We start from the raw sequence: 15,715 nt of genomic DNA on the forward strand, positions 1-15,715 counted from the left end.
TGCCATGGAAGTACCTTTGCGGTATAATGTTAGGGTGTTTATGTGAGTCTAGCATAGGTTTTGTACTGGAAGGATTGATTCCCTTGCAGTAGAAGATACCTTGCTTAGACTAACTTGAAGCCTTTTCCCACTTTGTATGTGTGCTGTACAGTGCAGCACACATACAAAGTCGGAAAAAAAGGAGGAATACAATTATTTTTCCTTCATAGCACCTTTTTGAAATGTGCACTATTTTCTTACACTAAACCCTGCCTACTTTCTTAAGTAAATAGGATATAGCGTCAGAAACTTTGGGTGGTTGCTTGGGAATGCACATCCACCACCCATGGCACGACCACTTGGCGCTAAGTAATGCAAATGAGCACGTTATCCTTCTTAATCCAAATAACTGACTAAGCTATTCACCACTCAAATTACTTTCATATTTCACTATACTAATGGAACACACATTTTTTATGGATTCTGGTGTCGTGTGCTACTTGCCGAAAAAGCCCTTAGACACCTCGTCATGGGCAGTAAGCGCTATATAAATGCAATTATAATTACAATTACTATGCAGTGCTTTGCGTAACTTTTAAGTTATTTTCCAGCACAAAATAGGTTGTACGCTAGAAAGAAAATGGGTGACCAACTATTTTGCGGCATTTTGCATCACTTTTGTGACACAAACACAGCCTTCAATCTTAGTAAATAGACCCCATAGTTTTAAGTTTTAGTAGTAAAGGTTGGAGGAGTGAGTAGCTGAAAAATGGGGATCATTACACATACATTTGATGGGTTTAGGGATGGGTTTAGAGAGAGAAAATACAAACAAAGCAAATACCCACAATTCTAATCACCAACTAAAACTTCCAAACAGTGATGAAGGTACTCCAGCCTAGCCTTGGAGCAAATCCACCATCACACATGGCGCTCACAGATACTGGAACGCAGCCCCATAGACAACAAGGTAGTCAGGGAGACTAAAAATAATAACACACCATAAGAAATAGTGTTAAATATTAAAATGATTTTACATTTTAGATAAAACTGTTAAAGTATCTATCTATCAATCTATCTATCTATCTATCTATCTATCTATCTATCTATCTATCTATCTATCTATCTATCTATCTATCTATCTATCTATCTATCTATCGACAGACAGATAAAGAGGTAGATTTATATACTATGATTATTTATCAACGGAATGTATTGTATTTAAAAACAAATAAATATATCTGTAATAATGCATTATTTAATACAATGAAATTAGTGCACTGTGAAATTTTATTTTAGCAATAATGTTTCACAATAAAATGTTTTAAAGATTATTTTAACATTTAATACAATGTATTAACTTTTCCTGCTCCTGGTGGCGGAGACCTCCGACTCTATGTGGAAAGTTAGGGAAACAACACTTACAACGCAACTTTTAGAACGCACTACCTTTACAGCAAAACTTTTACAACGCAACATCCATTACAACGCATGCCATTACAATGCAACCATTACAATGCATGTCACTACAACGCATACCACTACAACGCATGTCATTACAACGCAGTCATTACAACGCATACCGTTACAACGCATACCTACACTATCCAACACTTACCCTACCTTTGCACCCTCTGGAGTCAGAATAGTAATTTTTACCCCTACACTATCCAATACTTACCCTACTGTTGCACCCCCTGGAGTTAGAATAGTAATTTTTACCCCTACACTATCCAACACTTACCCTACTGTTGCACCCCCCTGGAGTTAGAATAGTAATTTTTACCCCTACACTATCCAATACTTACCATACATGCAATGTAATGGTATGCGTTGTAATGGTATGCGCAGCAAATGTAGTATGCGTTGTAGTGGAATGCGTTGTAAAGGTAGTTTCAAAGAATTCTTTGTAATGGCATGCATTGTAATGGAATGCGTTGTAATGGATGTTGCGGTGTAAAAAATGTGTTTTAAAGGTATGCGTTGTAAAAGTATGCATTGTAACAACATACATCCGGAAAGTTCGTTTTTGATTTCAATGAGCAGAGCATTTCCTGGAAGCGCTGGTTGATGATGGACTGTGGGAAGATGAAGGAATTATGAACACTGCCTGGGTAGTTGATGACGACATTGGTGAAGAGTCCCCGGTGGTCCGCTATTGCCTGCACCTCGATGGAATGCGTGTGCTTTCTGTTGGGGTAACTGTGCGCAGTGTCGACAAGGGGCACAAGTAGGACATGTGTGCAGTCTATTGCCCCCAAAATGTGTGGGAATCCAGCTATGACGTAAAAGCCTTGCTTGGTCTCCAGCTGTTCCTGCACAGTGTGGTGGATGTATGGGTACTGGGGTACCAAGTTGATGATGGCATCCTGGACAGGTTTGAGGAACTTAGATATGTTAATGTTAATGTTAATTTAATTTTCTAGTGCGCACAGCTACCCAACAAGAGTTTCCCTGTTTGCACCAAGAAACAAGATGTTTCCATAGTCCAAGCGAGATGTTACAAGTGCCTGGACTACTGTCCTCTAAGTGGCGACAGGGAGCATCCAAATGATTTTCTTTAACCATTTGAGGATGGTAAAACAGGTGGCAGCAGTTTGTACTGCCTGTTGTTTCATCGACAAGTTATTGTCGATAATGACGCCAAGATTGCGGACCTGAGGGGAGGGTGTAGGTAAGCATCCCATTTCGGCGGGCCAATGTTGATGGCCCCAGTGTTCTACATTTTTACCAAAGATGAGCACCTCCGTTTTTCCCCCATTATGTTTGAGCAGGTTAGATTGCATCCACGATGCAATACTAGGCAAGCCCAATTGAAAGGTCGAAGGACCCACTTTCTTGTCAGCCGTTAAGGAGAAGATAATCAAGAGAAGAGTCATCGGCATACGAGAAAATCGCCAGCCCCGCTTTTTCAGCAATCACTGCCAAAGGTTGCACATAGATGTTAAAAAAGAGTGGACTCAAAATTGAGCCCTGAGGCACCCCATACGGGAAGGAAAAAGACTTAGAGGTGGAGCTAGAAGAGAAGACCTGGAAAGTCTGCTCGGATAAAAAGGTGGACAACCAGCCAAGTGCCGCTCCAGAAATGCCCAAGGCCTGTAAGGACTTTAGTAATATGGTATGAGAAACCGTATCAAATGCGGCACTTAGATCTAACAAAATAAGGGCTACAGTCTCCCCTGCATCCAAACGCTGGCACAACATTTCCGTGACACCCAGCAGGGTAGTCTCCATAGAGAACCCTGCTCTGAAGCCCGACTGAGAGGAGTGCAAGAAGTTGGAAGATTCCACAAGCGTGGACAGTTGGGCGTTCATGTGTTTTTTCCAAAACTTTGGAAAACACTGGGAGCAGGGAGATAGGTCTAAAATTAGTTGGCTGAGCGGCGTCCGCAATTAAGTATTTCAGCAATGGCACGACCATCGCATGCTTCCAGACCGATGGCACCATTGCCTCACTAAGAGAGGCATTCAGTAACTCCATAACCACTCTCAGAGTGGGCTGTTACATTTGCAGAAGCACCGAGGCTGGGAGAGGATCGCAGGGAGAGCCTGATATAATACTTGCCAAGATACTTCTAAAAGAATCAATGTCCAAAGATAACCACTTCTCTAATTTAAGCAAAGGTTCTGTTACCACATTGGGAGCCGACGCAGGACTCGTCAGAGCAGAGGTCGACGCACAAGTTCCTCCTAAAGTCTGATAAATTTGTTATACTTTATTTAAAAAGAAGTTAGCGTGAGTGTCACATTGTAGTTCATCGAGAACAGGCGGGCTGGGTTGAGTGCCTGAACCAGCTAACTTCTTAACCATTGAAAATAAAGTACGAGGACAATTCTTTGCCCCCAAAATCGTGGAGGAGACAAACTCCGCTCATGCTGTTTTACCTAAGGCGTGATATTTGTTCAACATAGCTTTATATTTAATTTTAGATTCGGAGGAGTAATTCCTTCTCCAACTTCTTTCCATGGCTTTGCACTTACTTTTTTCAGATTTTAACTGCACTGTAAACCAGGGAGCAGGAGGACAGTGATTATTACGTTTTTTCACCGATGGAGAGATAAGTATTGGAGGCAGTGGTAATCCAGTTATAAATACTGTCCAGAGAAGAGAGTGATATCAAATTAAGACAAGGGACTTTTTTTAATAGTAATTGGTTGAATTTTTCTACGTCCAATTTTCCCCAATTCCTGGCCCGACTCAATGTACCGGCTGACAATGGGGTCGATTTTGGTGAAATACTATATTGAAACTTAACCACAAAGTGGTCGGACAGCAGAGAGGCAGTGCAGGAGGGCAAGTAATATCAGACAAATTAGAGAAAATAGGGTCCAATAAATGGCCAGCTATGTGTGTAGGGCCCTTATTACGGAGGGGTAGATTCAACGCAGAAAAATCTGTGATCAATGCCTTACTTGCCGAACAGTCAGTACTTTCAAGGTGAAGATTTAAGTCAAACAAAACTGTCAAATTAGCCAGTTTCAATAGCCAAGAGGCTATCAAATCTGGGAGTGAAGACACCCACGAACCCTCCGGTCCTGGAGGGCGATAAATCAATGCCCCGATAGGGTAAACTGGGGGGAGAGAGTGAGTTTAAAATGGGCAGCCTCGCAGTCTGGCAGAGGAAAATCCTCCAGTTTACATGAATAACTTCTTTTAAAAATGATCGCAATCCCTCCACCTTTCCTAAGGATTCTATCTCTCCTTATTATAGTGTAATTATCAGGAAGAGCAATCTCCACATCCGGACCTGAGCTATCATTCAACCAAGTTTCAGTTAAAAAAATAGCATCAGGTTCTTCGCTATTTAGCAAATTGAAGATGTCCTCCTTATGTTTAGGGAGGGAGCGACACTTTATACTCCAAAAATTCTAACTTTTTTTTTTACAAGGGGGATTTTTAGGACCTTCAATAGTAGGACAAATGTTCATATTCAGACTATAACTATTAAAACAGTATTTACAACCACTACACAAGGACTTAGCCTATACAGGACTTAATAAACTACACTGACTGCCCACCGTGCCTCGCAAGCGAAGCAGCAGATCTGAGGAGTATTGTAAAGTGGGCATATGGGAGAGGACTTTTTGGGCATGAGTTCTGGCCCCTGGTCCTGGTCGGTCTTGCCTTTGTCATGCCTTCGTTACGGCATTGTCGCGACCGCTGCGCGTAACCGCTGAGTGTCAAGGCCATGGCTCTTAAAAGCAGGCAGGGATCAGGCGGCGTGCAATGAGTGGAGCGCTGACCTCTGTCAGCGTATGGCAGATAAAAAATGGCTGCTTGGAATGGAGCGCGTCCCGAGCAAGCAGGGGTTTTAAAAACAAGTACCCCAAATATCATGCCACTCCGCAAAGAGAAAGTCTCCCCCCTAAAGATAAGAATTTTTAACAAATTCCCCAACACTGTTACTGTTTCCGATTAAAGTATTTTTATGTTAAAATCAAGTTAGCAGCAATTTATTTAGCAGCAAGAAGGACTGATATCCCTGGCTGGGGTACTCCTCCAGCTCTGGCGGTTGTTGGTTGGAAGGTACCAGAGGCCAACAGGTGCAGCACAGCCAGCAGCTTTGTCTGAGGTAGGGTGTTGGTTGTCCGCTGCATTTACCATCAGCCTGTGGGCAATGATGTTCAGGATGCGGAGGATGGTTGTCCTTTTAAGCCTGTAGTAAGCAACGACATTCTCTGGTGTTAAGTCTGTGAGGCTGGTGTGTTTTCTGAAGGCCTGCGGTCTGTGTCTGCGCTGCCTCAGTGGTGGTCTGGGAGGGTGGTGCGGGTGGTCTGGGGGTGGTGCGGTGGGTGTTGTGGACCTGTTGGGGCTACGGGCTGCATGATCAGTAGGTCCATGGCATCTGTTGTTCTTCAGGTGTGGCTCGGGGCTGGGCTCCCTTTTATGGTGCTGGATGCCGTCCAACTTTACACCAGGTCAGAGCAGGTGTTAATTTCCTGCCGCTAACGCACCTTATCACATGTTTTATGGTCTTATAGCCCATCTGGCTCATCATATCATTGAGAATGCTGTGGTTGGATGTTGTTGCTGCTTTTTGCATGGGAATGCCTGCTCTGCATCTCATTAGCGATAGTTGCTGGGGTCATCAGATAAACTGGTTCTATGGGCAGTTAGCACCAGCTTGTGAATGGGGTGATACATTTAATGCGACTTTGGCTGCAATGAAGTGCTGTTAACTCTGCAATAGTTCCTTGAGAATATGCCACCCATGTTTTTTCCTGAAGCCTCTTTGCATTAGAGATAACAGTTAGGTGAGGCTCTTTCTGCTGCAGTTGATAAGCCAACATTCTGCAGGCCTTGGTGCAGCCTTAGCATTATGGTGGACATTTCTAATATCCTGTTATAAAATGTCAAATCGACATGGTAGAATATTAAATTTAAAAAAAGATGGAAGTGAGTGGCCAGATGGCTCTTTGCAGCTGTGGGGGTCTTTGTTAATAAAAATAATCAATACAAAATAAATCATTCATATGGGGAGCAAGATAGAATTTGGGGTTGGAAACGTTTGGCAGCAGGGGAGCTAAACAAGTGCAGAGGGAGGAAGAGAAAGAAGCAGCAGGACAAAACAAGGGAATACATGCACTCCCTTGGAGTGCTAAGTACAAAAATAAAAAAAAGAGTTCCCATGAAGTATCCAGTTGGAAGAATAGAACTCATTCAATCAGAGAACTGTGAGCCCCAAATATTCATAGGCAAGACAAACATAGGGATGGGAATGAAAACCATTGATAAGGTAATCCATTCATAAGCTAAGGGCTGATACAAATACCACTCCATGTTTACGTTATACATTGAAAATAATAGATCTGCCTACACCAAGCCGACTCATCACAAGAAAAAAAACGATGTTACTTGTTTTTATTTACAAGAATACATCTTAACAAAAAATGTACTATCGGAAGGATGGCTACTGAGGTCCACACTTCTCAGTAGCCACAGGTGATTCCACTGCTACACCCCCCTGCAATGGCGGCGCTGACCAAGGCGCTCTGAGGTGTAACCAGCGTTTTCCTGGTGTTTCCCCTGTTCACGCGGCTGACGGGCGGGGAAAAAGAAAAGTGTTATGGTGATTGCTGTAGGCCGCTGTGTGGAGGTGATTTGGCAGCTTGTCGGCAGTCAGAAAGCCCTGGCTGAATGCCGACTGCGGACTGCGGAGACGATGGTTCTCGGAAAGTGAGGCAAGGAAGAAGGAGTCCGGGACCCGGTGCAGGACCTGCATATGTGGGGTGACAGACTGCAGCTGCTCGGCGGTGGATAGTTTGGGACTGCCACTTGTGACGAGGTGAAGGCAGAGGTGAGAGCTCGCCTGCCTCGCTTTTTGTGGGACAGCAATTTCTTTTTTTTTACATTCTTTGGCATTCTTTGGTAGCTGCACTGCTGCTTTGGGCGGCTGTTTTTAGTTGGCTCTGGCTGCGGTTTGCTCCCTGAGGTGAGCTGATATTCTAGAACTAAGCATCTGGCATTGTGGTTGGTAACTGGTGGTGGAGACAGCAGAGGCAGTTGGGCTGAGGTGGGAAGAGGTGATCCTGCAAAGACCTGAAGGCGGGTGGACTCCTGTTTATTAGTCGCAAGTCTTTCCACGCAAACTGCCCAGGCGATATAAAAGGGGCCTGATCTCTTTATAAAATTCAAAATGGGGAAAATATTAAATGCTCGCCCAGCTAAAACAAAGACCCGCCGACTCATAGCTAAGGAAGTTATAGAGGCAAAAGAGGCAGCTCGTCTGGCTGGGTTGGAAAATACCCCTAACGCCCATAGCCTCGACTCTACGTTTGAAAGTTCAGAGGGAGAGGAGGGGAATTTAGTTGCTGCTGCAGTTCATCAAAACCTAGCTCCGCCAGTACGAGATCATGGGAGGAATGGAGTTATCGCAAGCCCTCCCCCAGGTTTTCAAGAAGAAGAGTCAGTTATACAAAAGAAAATGAGCGATACGCAAGGACTCAAACATTTTTCACTTTTCCTTAAAATGCCCATGCTGCAGGCCTCTTCTCTTAGCCCTAATTTGTCTCTGCAGACTAGTAAGGATTCCTCCGGAACTGCCACAATCACTGAATCCACATATAGGATTGATGTTTCAGACTTTGGGCTTGAGGGATTACAAGATAAACCACAACCATCATCCAAAAAAGCTGATTCTGACATCAACATTGAAGTGTCTGACCTGTTAGATCCCATACATCCTATACATTTTGACAGCGAGACTGTTCAAGCTTCCATGAGCCAGAGCTGGGCCTCTCTGGTAATTCCTTTTAATCCTGGAAATGTGCAAGCAGGCAATCAGGAGGCAGGTTCCTTAAAGAGCCTAGGGACAGCACCGAGAAATATGACTCAGTCTGTATCTCAACAGCAGGTTGAAGGCGAAGGCGAAGAGCTTCATTTCCAACTATTGCTCTGGCCAGCCCCAATACGAGCCTGGATTGAGTCCTCAATCCTAATTTTTTGGCAGAATCAGGGGGAGCTTTTAAATGAGCATCAAGGATATGTTGAATCTGATTTTAGAAGAGGTTCGAGACATGAAAAAAACACAGAAAGTGGAGCTTGCCTCTCTCAATCTTCGTCTGGAGAAGATTGAAAATACAATGGGAACTTTTCCAGTTAAACTTCAGGAGGCTGAGGAAAGGATATCGGCCTTAAAAGATCAGTTGTCTTCTGTCAGGAAGGAAGTCGAAGCTGCCACTAAAAGTAAAATTGTGCTTGAGAATAAAATGGAACAGTTGGAGACTCATTCACAAAGATCGAACCTTCATATAGTAGGTGTGCCAGAAGGAGTGGAAGGGTCTCAAACCCTGAATTGGGTGAACACTTTTTTTAAACAAAGAGTTATTCCTGATTTCCAAGGGGATCTTACAATTACAAGGGCCTACCGTGTCCTGGCACATCCATTTCCTAATTCGTCACTTCCACGTACTATAATGATTAATTTTGCTGACTTCCTGATAAAAGAGACAATCTTAACGAAATCTATTCAACAGCGGCAATTTGTGGTGAATGAGACTTCTAAGTGTTGAATCTTTTCGGACATGACAGCTGCTGCAGATCGCCGCAGGAAGGAGTTCGTTAAAATCCTTCATCTATTTAAGGCAAATGGGGCACAAGCCTCAATTGCCCAGCAATCCAAGCTAAGAGTCCTGGTGAAGAGGAAATTATTTATGTTCACGGATGTAGATGAGGTGCAAGAGTTTCTAAAAGAGATCTCTCAGGGTGCAAAGGACTTGGAGGGTAAATTGTAGTCCTTGCTGAATGAGTAGGACTCAGCTTGTCGTTATGTTGGGTTTTATTCCTCTTTTCCGTTATTTGTGGGTAGGGTGGTAAGGAATGGCTTGATGTTTATTACTGTGAGATCAGATGGGGAGGCCAATTAGCAGATCTATTTGTCAGGATTCTTGTCTAAGGTACTATGAGAGAAAGGTAGCCTCATTGTTGGGGGGTAGAGGGTGTGGTCACTGGGGTGTAATAACACAACACCCGAGTTGAACTGGGGGAACGAGAAGTGGAGGGTGTGGTGGAGGGAGGAAGATTCACTTTTTTTGGGGGGGGGTCACTGTGGGGGAAGGGGAAAAATGAAGCTGATTGTTTTTCATTGGTATGCTGTTTTATTGCATCTATTTCTGAGTAATCCTAGTCTGAAGAGGGGTGGGTTTAGGCTGTTGGGGGGAAGAGGAATATTTGTTTTCTGGACAACATGTTAACATTGAAAGTTGTTCCATTTAATGTAAATGGGCTGAATAATCAAATAAAGATTTGTGCTATTGAAGTATGGCTAAAGTCAGAAAATCCTGGGTAAATTCTTTTGCAAGAAACCCACATTTCAACTATCAAACTCCCAAAATTCTCTGTTTAAATCCTGGGCAGCTTATAGGGGCTTTTCAACGTCCTCTGCCTCCCATAGAGGGACTGCTATATTTTTAAACAAAAACTTACAAGCAGAATTTATTAATTCTGGTAAAGATCAACAGGGGAGGTGGTGTTGGGTTACGTGCTCTTTTAGATCAAAGTCCACCCCTCTTTCATTTGTGAGTTTTTACTCGCCTGTGGAGGATGATGCTAAAGCATATGAGGAGCTATGCCATTCCCTAACTCAGGTTCCGGGGGATTTAATTGTGGGTGGGGATTTTAATATCTTGATGAACCCCCTTATGGTTTCCTCACTATATGGGAAAGGGCAGATAAAACCAAAGTCTTTTAAGGTTTTGAACAATTATGGAGCAATGCTAAATCTAGGCGACCCTTGGCGAGCCGCGTTTCCTTTGGAAAGTAAATTTACGTGTGGTTCAGGCCGCTTTAGCTCCTCCTCTCGTATTGATTTTTTTGGATTTCACAGTGCTTAGATTTTTTTCAACAAAATTATTTTTTTTTAATGGATTTTCTGATCATGCAATCCTGACATTGGAAATCCATTTAGGGACAGGCTTAAGACTTCCGAAACGTTGGGTTTTTAACAAACAATATTTAATGATGCGGAGTGGGTGGAGTTTATGGGCTCAGAGATCAAAGAATTTCTAATTCAGAATATTCAGTCCGCCCCCCAAATGTAGTTTGGGACTCCCTTAAGGCGTTTGTTCAGGGGTTAATAATGGGTAAAGATGCAGCAATTGCAAAAAAAGCTAGGCTTGCTAAGACAAAACTTGAAGACAAGATCCAAGCCCTTCATGAGGCATTTTGTACATAGTCCCTCTGTCTCTATTAAAACACAGCTTGAGCAGGCTAAGCGTGAGCTTAGCTCCGTGTATTATACTCAAAGTGAAACTTTTTATCAACAGTTTCGACAGAAGATGTATGAAGAGAGTAATTTCACAGGCAGACTTTTGGCGTGGCAGACCGAAGAGCAGGCGGCCGCGAACCAAATCAAGTCACTAAACTTTCCCCGGACGGCAGTGTGCACTGAGGATCCAGGAAAGATTGGAAGCATTATGCTCGCCCATTATGAGGCTATTTATGGTAAACTTCAGATGGTGCAGGACCGTTTACTTGAAACATTTCTCCATGAAAATCCACCCGAAGCTTTCTGTAATGGAGAAAGGCTCTATGGTCAATCCCTTTTCACTTAAAGTGTTGGAGGAAGTAGTGAAGAGTCTACCTAATGGTAAGGCTTGTGGTCCAGATGGACTTCCATCTGAATTTTGTAGAGTTTTTTTTGAGGCATTGTCAAAACTTTTTCTTTTGTTGATTAATTTTTTGTTTGAAGGAGGGGTAGTTCCTGAATCTTCTAGACAGGGAAACATTGTAATTTTTGTGAAGAAGGGTAAGAACAAGATGGACCCTAATTCTTATCATACCGATTATGCTGGTAAATTCAGATTACAAATTTGTCACCAAACTTTTATCTCTGAGGCTTAACAGGTATACGGCGAAGCTGATCCATGTGGATCAAAACTGGTTTCGAGCCGGCAGACAATTAGCCACCAATACCCATTTTTTATCGGAGGCTTTGGATTACTTCAAGATTCACAAGATACCTGCCTTAGTTTTATTATTGGACGCCAAGAAGGCTTTTGACCTTGTGGTTTGGGAGACATTGTTTTCAATCTTACAGTCTTTTAATATTCCGTTGCAAATTATATCTTCAATCCGGAATTTGTATGAGAATGCTGTAGGTAATGTAATCATCAATACGGCCGTGGCAGGATCCTTAAAAATTAAACGTGGCACAAGGCAACGGTGCCCTTTATCGCCAGTTCTGTTTGCATTTTTCATGGAGCCCTTGGCAATAGCCATTCGGAACTGTGCTGATATTCGCCCTCCAATTCCGTCAATACCAAAATTAAAATTATATGCAGACAACATCATGCTCATAATTAAACCAACAGTTGAGGTTCAAGCCAAAGTCTTCAAGTTGTTTAATGACTTTGAAGCATTAGGGGGTTATCGGATAAATAAAGAAAAGACCGAAGAATTACAATGTGGGAGGGTAGCCTTAGATCTGCACCCCGATATCTTTAATTCGGTTAGTACAAATCCAAAGAGATATCTGGGGATTTAATATTCCGAGTCAGTTGACGATTTATATAAACTGAATTTTGTTCCTCTTATTAAGAAAGTGCAGGGGCTGTTTTCTCGATGGAGTATGCTCCCTCTGTCCATCTTGGGTCGAGTTGCTGTAATTAAAATGTCTGTCCTGACGTTATTTAATTTTTTGTTTTCTTCAATACAATGCACTTTATCAGGTTCTTTTTTCTCTCTGGTTGAGTCCATGTTTACAGCTTTCCTCTGGGCAAAGAAAACCCCACATATAGCACTTAGCACTTTATATGAAGATTTGGACCAGGGAGGGTTAGCACTTCCAAACCCTAGGGGTTAATATGACGCATATTTTGCACAGTATTTGACTAGATTTAAGCCTCCATCGCAACCACATTTTTATTGTAATAATTTCATGAGCTTAATGTGTAAGGGCAGCCAAATCCATTCTCCCCTGCTAATGTTTAGATCTCCGAGGCTGGTACGCTATAAGTGTCTTCATTGTTTTTTTAAAAAACAGCAGGCTTTCTTCAAAAAATATTCTATTCTAGCAATTAACTCAGTTACTTTATTAGAAGGAATCCTGCCCTTGGCAGGGGTAGGACAGCCTTTCCATCTGGCATCAGAATGGGCTATAGCTGGGTATACTAAAGTGTTGGATTTCTTGAGGAATGGCATTTGGGTGACAGTAGCAGAAATGTCCCAATCTATCTCAAATGATTTTATCTTGACTAATTCTTATGGTATTCTATATAAATATTTTTGGGAAATAGATGCTGCTTCTTTATTGGACCAGAACCAGCTAGTTGATGAATTATTGGTTAGAGTATCGGATAGGAAACTAAGCATGGGCTGAAAATATGTTCCGCTCGCAGAATTTGCGGATTTTCCGTGATTTCACGATCCGCGAATCTCGCGAAATCGCGGTAAAACCCGCGAATCAGCGGGGACGAATTTTCAGCCAAGCACTTACAGGGTTACAGCAGCAGGTGCAAAAGTTGAAGCTAATTTTTTGTAACCTTTTACAAAAGGGTTACAAAGAAATTAACTTCAACTTGGGCACCTGCTGCTGTAAGCCTGTAAGTGCTTCCTGGCGCCTCGTTGCCAACTTGCAACTATTCTCTGACCCTGCTCTGGCCCTTGAAGCAGAATAGTTACAAGTAGGCAATGAGGCACCTGTCACGGAAATTAAACCTCAACAGGAAGCACTGACAGTTATAAAAACAAGCATTTGCAATGCAATAGGTCTCGCATTAGGAAAGTTTGAGCTATTGCTCTTGTAAATGACAATTTTTTTTATTCATGTGTTGGTTTTGAAAATAGCTAAATTAATAGCTTTGTCATTTACAATGCCAATAGTTTTAACTTTCGCAAATGTGACACCTATAGCATTTGTAATGCAACATGTTTTGTATTTACGTGACTTAGCTGTATTGATATTACAAATTACAATGGCTTTTAATTTTTTTAAATAATGAATACTTAAATAAAAGGGATTTTAATTTATAATGGCAATCGCTTAAACTTTTGTAAATAACTTTTGTGAAGATTATTTTCAGTGTATTTTATTGTGACGAAAATCCAAGAACAGAAGTGAAATATTAACATCTTTTTGTGGCATTTGTAATAAAGTTTGAAACATTGAGAGAACATATTTGAACCAGTTGTTGTTGAATGGTTGTGCAGATTGATGCTGGGGTGGCGCTGAGTGGTGCTGTGGTGGTGCTGAGTGGTGCTGTGGTGATGCTGAGTGGTGCTGTGGTGGTGCTGAGTGACACTGAGATGGTGCTGAGTGATGCGGGGTGGTGCTGAGTGGTGCTGTGTTGGTGCTGAGTGATGCTGTGGTGGTGTTGAGTGATGCTGTGGTGGTGCTGAGTGGTGCTGTGGTGCTGCTGAGTGATAATGGGGTTGTGCTGAGTGATGCTGTGGTGGCGCTGAGTGGTGCTTTGGTGGTGCTGATTGGTGCTGTGGTGGTGCTGAGTGGTGCTGTGGTGGTGCTGATTGGTGCTGTGGTGGTGCTGAGTGATGCTGTGGTGGTGCCGAGTGATGCTGTGGTGGTGCTGAGTGGTGATGTGGTGGTGCTGAGTGATAATGTGGCAGTGCTGAGTGTTGCTGTGGTGGTGCTGAGTGATGCTGTGGTGGTGCTGAGTGATGCTGTGGTGGTGCTGAGTGATAATGTGGTGGTGCTGAGTGATAATGTGGTGGTGCTGAGTGATGCTGGGGTAGCGCTGAGTGATGATGTGGTGATGCAGAGGGCAGAAAGGCACAAAAAGCAGTCTACCAAAGGGCAGAAGGGCAGAAAAACAAGGGAAAAACGAGTCTAACAGAGGGCAGAAGGGCACAAAAAAACAGTCTAACAGAGGACAGAAGGGCAGATAAACAATGGAAAAACGAGTCTAACAGAGGGCAGAAGGGCACAAAAACGAGTCTAACGGGGCAGAAAGGCACAAAAACGAGTCTAACAGAGGGCAGAAGGGCACAAAAAATGAATCTAACAGGGGTCAGAAGGGCAGAAAAACAAGGGAAAAACGAGTCTAACAGAGGGCAGAAGGGCAGAAAAACAAGGGAAAAACGAGTCTAACAGAGGGCAGAAGGGCACAAAAAACGAGTCTACAGGGGGCAGAATGAATCCCGCCCTACGTGTTTGTCCACGAAGATGCCCCCTTTTTGTGCAATACCTCTACTCAACTGGAGTACTTTCTATTGTCTAATCAGTAAGTGCTTCCTCATTGGCTAAATGTAAAGGGGCAGATTTACAATAACTGGTGCATCCCCAGGGATGAGCCAGTTATTGTGCCCCGCAGCTCCGCCACCCATGGTGCGCCGCATTTACAATGTGGCGCACCATGTGGCAAAAACGGCACAGATGCGTCATGCATCTGTGCCGTAAAAGCAGCGCATTGCTGGAGCTGCGTCGAGCTTGCGACACAGCTCCAGCAATGCTCTCGGGGGCCCTATCTCCCCAATGCTGCATCAAGCCTTGCACCTGCTTCAAGCAGGCGCAGGGTTTTGACGCACTGAGTGAAATCTTGTAGATTTCACTCAGCCACTTTTAGGAGGCGTTCCTGTGCAGGAACGCCCTCCCCTGTGCCAGAACGCCTCCTGATGGCGCAGGGCTTTACAACGTGACACATCTCTCAGAATCATCACGTTGTTAATACCCAGCACAATGGTGCATCTTTTGTGCTGCCGCTGCGTTACAAAAGGTCTCTGTAGAGGGTGGCAGAGGGGAACCAGTGGGTGGCAGTGATGAACCAGAGGGTGACAGTGATGTACCAGAGGGTGGCAGGGGTGAACCAGCGGGTGACAGTTCTGAACCAGAGGGTGGCAGTGCTGAACCAGAGGGTGGCAGTGGTTAACCAGAGGGTGGCAGGGTTGAACCAGAGGGTGGCAGTGATGAACCAAATGGTGGCAGGGGTGAACCAGAGGGTGGCAGTGGTGAACCAGAGGGTGGCATGGGTGAACCAGAGGGTGGCAGTGGTGAACCAGAGAGTGGCAGTGGTGAACCAGAGGGTGTCAGTGCTGAACCAGAGGGTGACAGTGGTTAACCAGAGGGTGGCAGTGGTGAACCAGAGGTGCTGTGATGAACCAGTGGGTGGCAGTCGTGAACCAGAGGGCGGCAGTGGTGAACCAGAGGGTGACAGTGCTGAACCAGAGGGTGGCAGGGGTGAACCAGAGGGTGCTGTGATGAACCAGAGGGTTGCAGTGGTGAACCAGAGGGTGGCAGGGGTGAACCAGAGGGTGGCAGTGGTGAACCAGAGGGTGGCAGTGCTG

Source organism: Lissotriton vulgaris, chromosome 10 (assembly GCF_964263255.1).
Source record: "Lissotriton vulgaris chromosome 10, aLisVul1.2, whole genome shotgun sequence".
In the NCBI taxonomy this organism is placed as follows: Eukaryota; Metazoa; Chordata; class Amphibia; order Caudata; family Salamandridae; genus Lissotriton; species Lissotriton vulgaris.